Below are 7,125 nucleotides of genomic sequence, written 5' to 3' on the forward strand. Positions count from 1 at the left end.
CAGATATGTACCAGTATAAATGGTGATAAAAGCTCGTTGTTAGCAATTGAAGTAGTGAGTTAAAGGGTCGAATTAAGGCAGTGGTTCTGTTTTCTTTATAGGGCTGCATGTCACATTTTCATTGTATTGCTAAATATAATGATTGCCATGTACGTTACCTTACAATATACTGAAAACAGGACAGGTGAGCTAGCAATGGGAGGAGATGGTTCAATCCGAGACTGGCTGGGCCTAGTTGAGCCCTTGGACCAGGCACAGCTGGGCTGCTCCCAGACTGGGCATAGTTATGCAGCAAAATGGCAGAATTACCTAGGATCAATAAAGTACATAACACGGTATAGTGGAGCTTTGTTGTGGCTCAGTTAAGGACCGCATTGTATTTTACCCAAATTGTTTGTTGTATCATTTGAATGTCCTGATCAAAACACCAAAAGGACATTTGTGTGTTGGTCAGGATGTTCACAGCATACAATAAAACGCTCAGTGGTTGGTTAGAGGCTCATGTGATTACTGCTTATTCCTGCAGTACCATTATTATTAACACTGAAGTTGCGATAATAATTATCAAACAGTATATTGTACATCTCTGGTGGGAGTGTATTAAAAACCGAATAATGTAGAATCTAACGTTGTATGGACTTTGTGAATTGCCTAGAGGGAGTTATGGTGTGGCGCTCTGTTTTAATTTGTAGCTGGTTCGCTGCGCTGTGGTACCTCATTTTTCATCTCCGGTCACGTCAGTCCTCGGCGACCTTGTCAGGGGAGTGGCTGCCATACGTCTGCACTTCACCAATGAAAGCTCAGACTGAATCCATAACGACCCTTAGCACATTCACCCAGGTGTGGCAGATGTAATATTATACACTGCAAAAATTGATCTTGGCAAGTGAAATTATCTTAAATCCGGTAAATATGTCAATATTTCCCATTTTGGGATGGTTGTAGGAATATTCTAAGATTATTTAACTTATTTCTAGATCTTATTTAACCATTTTAAATAAATCGTATTAAGTGAAATTATCTCATTATATTGGCAAATATTTTTTTTGAAAAAAAGATTTGTGAAAAAAGCTAAATTATCTGACAGCATAGCAAGAAACATTGAGAATACTAAGAAACATTTGTGCGTTCAAAAGATTTCAAGAAGGATTTAAAGTTAGAACTTGTGATTCAGCATCAAACCCGAATTGGACACTCGGCAGAAACAGACAACCAGAGTTATGAAAGACTGCCTATAATAACGGAGTTAATTTCTAGAAAGAGTGCATTATATGTGCACAGTCTACTACGTTGGTTAGTTCTGCATTCCCTCTTGGTAAGATTGCTTTTTTGTTGCGTCTGTTGTGAAAGTGTTTCCTCGCATTGTTTCCTCTGAAAATGTTCTGACAGTAAACATCATGAGTTTTAATGTTCTTGCATGATGAAGCTTGGTGAAAATGAGCCAATTATGATTGTAGAAGCATCGTACTGAGGTCGTGTGTCATGATGTACGTAAGGTAACAATAACTTTGTGATATTGCTCACTCCTACATTCTATCTACTATTTTAATTTGCCATGATGATGATATTGTTTCATCATATTGCTGCATTAATCAGACCCACAGAAGCAGCAGCCAGACCGCATGTGTGCAGGCAGAGGCTTCTAAAGGTTTCTGCTAGGACTTAAAGCAGCGTCTGTGTCAGAGGGGGTAATTCAGCTTGGTTGGTGTTTGAAAGCGGAAAGTTTGGCTCTGCTGTGGTTTTAATGAGGGTGTGTGCGCATTGAAAAATTGAGCGCGTGGTTGTGATTTGGGGCTCCTTCAGGGATCGGGTGCTCTGACGTTTCTAAGAGTGAAAACGGCCTTTGATCATGGCAGAGCACTCTCTGGGCTTTTCTCTGAGCATGACAGCCCCGCTGCCAAGAACACGCTGCAGCACAGACTGACTGCGCTCCAGCAGTGTACTGTTACAGAGAGGGAGAGAGGGAGAGAGGGAGAGAAATGAGGGCTGTAGAAAAAGAGAAAGAAGGAAGAAGATGGGGGGGAAAAGGAAGGGGAGGCATTGAGAAAGAGAAAGTAAAGAGTAAAAAGAATGAAGGCAAAGAGAAAAAGGGAGAGGGAACGAGTGAGAAAAGAAGGGAAGAATGAAGGATGGGGAGAAAGAGAAGAGATGGAGAGCAAGTGATGGAAAGAGAAAGAGGACGACAGGTGTAGGATAGACAAAGGTTAGAGAGAGGGAATGAGTGAAAGAGAAAGATGGATGAAGGAAGGAGAGAGAAGACTGAGAGATGGAGAGAAGAATATATGTGTATAAGATAGAGTGAGAGAAAGTGTTCATCCTCATACAGACCAATTTCCTGTCTGTATGTGTTTATCTGTGCTGCTGTGTTTACTTGGTAATTTATTATCTGAGTCAGAGTTCTGCTGTGAAATGTTTCATGCTTTCCCACTTTGCTGAGTCTGTGCTTTACTGTGCACTGCGTTCTGCTGTGCTGAGTCGGTGCTGTGTCTCGTACTGTGTTCTGCTGTGCTGAGTTGGTACTGTGTCTCGTACTGCGTTCTGCTGTGCTGAGTTGGTGCTGTGTCTCGTACTGCGTTCTGCTGTGCTGAGTCGGTGCTGTGTCTCGTACTGTGTTCTGCTGTGCTGAGTCGGTACTGTGTCTCGTACTGCGTTCTGCTGTGCTGAGTTGGTGCTGTGTCTCGTACTGCGTTCTGCTGTGCTGAGCGGTGCTGTGTCTCGTACTGCGTTCTGCTGTGCTGAGCGGTGCTGTGTCTCGTACTGCGTTCTGCTGTGCTGAGTCGGTGCTGTATCTCGTACTGTGTTCTGCTGTGCTGAGCGGTGCTGTGTCTCGTACTGCGTTCTGCTGTGCTGAGCGGTGCTGTGTCTCGTACTGCGTTCTGCTGTGCTGAGCGGTGCTGTGTCTCGTACTGCGTTCTGCTGTGCTGAGTCGGTGCTGTGTCTCGTACTGTGTTCTGCTGTGCTGAGCGGTGCTGTGTCTCGTACTGCGTTCTGCTGTGCTGAGCGGTGCTGTGTCTCATACTGTGTTCTGCTGTGCTGAGTTGGTGCTGTGTCTCGTACTGCGTTCTGCTGTGCTGAGCGGTGCTGTGTCTCGTACTGCGTTCTGCTGTGCTGAGCGGTGCTGTGTCTCGTACTGCGTTCTGCTGTGCTGAGCGGTGCTGTGTCTCGTACTGTGTTCTGCTGTGCTGAGTTGGTGCTGTGTCTCGTACTGCGTTCTGCTGTGCTGAGTCGGTGCTGTGTCTCGTACTGCGTTCTGCTGTGCTGAGTCGGTGCTGTGTCTCGTACTGCGTTCTGCTGTGCTGAGTCGGTGCTGTGTCTCGTACTGCGTTCTGCTGTGCTGAGTCGGTGCTGTATCTCGTACTGCGTTCTGCTGTGCTGAGCGGTGCTGTGTCTCGTACTGCGTTCTGCTGTGCTGAGTCGGTGCTGTGTCTCGTACTGTGTTCTGCTGTGCTGAGCGGTGCTGTGTCTCGTACTGCGTTCTGCTGTGCTGAGCGGTGCTGTGTCTCGTACTGCGTTCTGCTGTGCTGAGCGGTGCTGTGTCTCGTACTGCGTTCTGCTGTGCTGAGCGGTGCTGTGTCTCGTACTGCGTTCTGCTGTGCTGAGTCGGTGCTGTGTCTCGTACTGTGTTCTGCTGTGCTGAGCGGTGCTGTGTCTCGTACTGCGTTCTGCTGTGCTGAGCGGTGCTGTGTCTCATACTGTGTTCTGCTGTGCTGAGTTGGTGCTGTGTCTCGTACTGCGTTCTGCTGTGCTGAGCGGTGCTGTGTCTCGTACTGCGTTCTGCTGTGCTGAGCGGTGCTGTGTCTCGTACTGCGTTCTGCTGTGCTGAGCGGTGCTGTGTCTCGTACTGTGTTCTGCTGTGCTGAGTTGGTGCTGTGTCTCGTACTGCGTTCTGCTGTGCTGAGTCGGTGCTGTGTCTCGTACTGTGTTCTGCTGTGCTGAGTCGGTGCTGTGTCTCGTACTGCGTTCTGCTGTGCTGAGTCGGTGCTGTGTCTCGTACTGCGTTCTGCTGTGCTGAGTCGGTGCTGTATCTCGTACTGCGTTCTGCTGTGCTGAGCGGTGCTGTGTCTCGTACTGCGTTCTGCTGTGCTGAGTCGGTGCTGTGTCTCGTACTGTGTTCTGCTGTGCTGAGCGGTGCTGTGTCTCGTACTGTGTTCTGCTGTGCTGAGCGGTGCTGTGTCTCGTACTGCGTTCTGCTGTGCTGAGCGGTGCTGTGTCTCGTACTGCGTTCTGCTGTGCTGAGTCGGTGCTGTATCTCGTACTGCGTTCTGCTGTGCTGAGCGGTGCTGTGTCTCGTACTGCGTTCTGCTGTGCTGAGTCGGTGCTGTGTCTCGTACTGTGTTCTGCTGTGCTGAGCGGTGCTGTGTCTCGTACTGCGTTCTGCTGTGCTGAGCGGTGCTGTGTCTCGTACTGCGTTCTGCTGTGCTGAGTCGGTGCTGTGTCTCGTACTGCGTTCTGCTGTGCTGAGTCGGTGCTGTATCTCGTACTGTGTTCTGCTGTGCTGAGCGGTGCTGTGTCTCGTACTGCGTTCTGCTGTGCTGAGTTGGTGCTGTGTCTCGTACTGCGTTCTGCTGTGCTGAGCGGTGCTGTGTCTCGTACTGCGTTCTGCTGTGCTGAGCGGTGCTGTGTCTCGTACTGTGTTCTGCTGTGCTGAGCGGTGCTGTATCTCGTACTGTGTTCTGCTGTGCTGAGCGGTGCTGTGTCTCGTACTGCGTTCTGCTGTGCTGAGCGGTGCTGTGTCTCGTACTGCGTTCTGCTGTGCTGAGCGGTGCTGTGTCTCGTACTGCGTTCTGCTGTGCTGAGCGGTGCTGTGTCTCGTACTGCGTTCTGCTGTGCTGAGCGGTGCTGTGTCTCGTACTGCGTTCTGCTGTGCTGAGCGGTGCTGTGTCTCGTACTGCGTTCTGCTGTGCTGAGCGGTGCTGTGCGTCATATTCATTTAAAATGGCAATACTAGCTTCTTATCAGCAGCGCTCAGTGGTCATCTCCACACACTGGTTTCAGTGCAGGCTCCTTGTATTTTGGCACAGCTTCAGAGACTCCACAACTCCAGGGGGCAGCATCGGTTTTAACTCCAGGTGTGGTCCAAGTAAATTCTACTTCTCCAGCTTCCTAACTAGGTAGTTATCACTGAGAGATAAAGAAGAGCATGGCAGCTAGCTGGCTGTCCTGAGCTGTCGAAACTATCCAGAATCATCCAGAAAACTCTTTGAACTCTGGAATAAAGCAGTTTTGAGCCACTTAAAAACCTTAATGGCTCCCTTGATGACTGACAGGAGTTCACCAGGAAGTTTTGGTTAAAACAGCACTGTCCTGCACCATTCAGTACTCCGAGTCAGATTAGGGTTGCCAGATTGAATAGGAGTAATATTTTAATACTCCTTACTATGAATGTATTTATTTTGTAGTATGTCAGTTGTTATTTGCTATATTATGCAATAATGCAAAAACAAATTAAGCCAAGAATTAGAATAAGAAGTTTTTATTCGGTTCATTTAAAAGAAAACTGGAGACCAGTATTAGCTGCGTGATGGTAATGAACAACACAGGACATATTTTCTTTTTTTTTGTTTTATATGGATTATTGTGTCCTGTAGTTAAGCAGTGGTCAGAGGGTTTGTGTGCAGCTATTACAGTCTGGAGACAGCACTGTCCAGACATCATGTCCTGTGTTCTTTCTGGACACTCTTTAATTTACTGCGTGTTTGCGCACTAAACCTCGTATCACTGTTGTGAGTCATTCTGGAAGCGGCTGTTCAGCTACCTGTGATGAGATTAGTTACACTGTACACACCACCGCCCTTTTCCTGCCACACACACACACACACACACACACACACACACACACACACACACACACACACACACACACACACCCCTCAGTGCTGCTCCCCTTTTCCTCTTACACACACACACACCCACCCACACACACACACCCACACACACTCACTCACTCACTCACTCAGTCTTGCTCGACACTCCGCAGCACTGCGCTCCCACAAATAAGCATCTGAAAAAAGCTCGACAGCTGAAAGAGAGGGAGAGGGAGAGAGAGATACAGAGAGAGAGAAGGAGAGAGAGAAGCAGAAGGAGGGGGAGGAGGCCAAAAAAAGAGAAGAGAAGAAAAGGAGGGCCTGTGCTCTCTCGCTTTTTCTTTCTTTTTTTTCCTGTATGTGGGTCTGAAGAGCTTCCTGTTGGCTGCAGTGCGCATACATGTGTGTGCGCAAGCAGAACAGTCGAGTGCTTGTGTAAGCAGGAGGAAGCGGGCGGCTCTGACCCAGATCCAGTCCGAGCCTCCGGAACTCTCGGACACAGTGTGAGAGAGAGAGAGAGAAAGAGTGAGAGGGAGGGTGTTGTGTGGGAGAGAGTTAGAGACGAGTGAGCGAGCGAGCGAAGAGGGGGGAGAGAGAGAGAGAGAGTGGCTTTGCTTCTCCTTCCACTCGTCCTCCTCCTTGCCCTGTTTTCTCTCAGCTCTGCGGCAGTTGCCTCTTTTCTCTCTCTCTCTGTCCCCCCCCTCTTTTCCCTGGTCAGCCACTTAAAATGTCGGCCATGCGGCCGGCGCGGGAGCGAACATGCTGTTCTCTCTGAGCTCATCGCTTCTTCTTTTGAAGAAGCTTTTCTGAAGAGATTGCTCGCATTCCTTCACCATCTACTTCTCTACAAACGAGGGCTCTGCTGTGAACCCTAACAGCTCTGGACGTTCTTTTTTTTTGGGATTTTCAAGACCAGCGAATCAGCAGAGAGGTAAAAGAATCACTCTGTTCATATAGATGTGCTAGCGGTCCGTATGGAATGGCGTGCTTTGTGAAGGTTAGGGCTAAAGTTAGTTTTTGAAGGGTTAATTCCGGGCTGTGTCTGCGTGCACGCCCTTTTTTGCTTTCGGGAGCAGTGTTTTGGGAACCGTTAGGACACGTGCTCTCCTTTCTCGCAGGATGTTTTCGCCTCGAGGACGTCTGCTGCTGGAGGTTTTCGCCTCCATTAGCCGTGCTAAAGCACCGGCAGAGTTTTATTTTAACCTTCTTCTTCTTCTTCTTCGTGGGCTGGCCTACGTCAGCAGGCGTGTTGTGTAATACCAGGCAGCAGGCGGAGAGCCATCTTGATTTATCCCCCCTGTGTGTATGTGGAGGGGGGCTG

At 48.7% G+C, this 7,125-nt stretch overlaps 1 protein-coding gene across 3 annotated transcripts in view; it reads left to right on the plus strand.

The window, feature by feature from the left end:
- The window catches only part of jmjd1cb (jumonji domain containing 1Cb), a 186,675-nt gene that overhangs the window by 104,428 nt on the left and 75,122 nt on the right, over positions 1–7,125 (plus strand). Inside the window, exon 1 of one of the 3 annotated variants that reach the window (XM_037544213.1) lies at positions 6,167–6,735. The exons of the other annotated variants lie outside the window; for them this stretch is intronic. The gene's annotated coding sequence lies outside the window, so the exon portion shown is untranslated. Of the gene's footprint in view, positions 1–6,166; positions 6,736–7,125 lie in introns of those variants that run through there. 3 annotated transcript variants of the gene reach the window in all.

The sequence above is a fragment of the Pygocentrus nattereri genome, chromosome 13 (genome assembly GCF_015220715.1).
Source record: "Pygocentrus nattereri isolate fPygNat1 chromosome 13, fPygNat1.pri, whole genome shotgun sequence".
Lineage (NCBI taxonomy): Eukaryota > Metazoa > Chordata > Actinopteri > Characiformes > Serrasalmidae > Pygocentrus > Pygocentrus nattereri.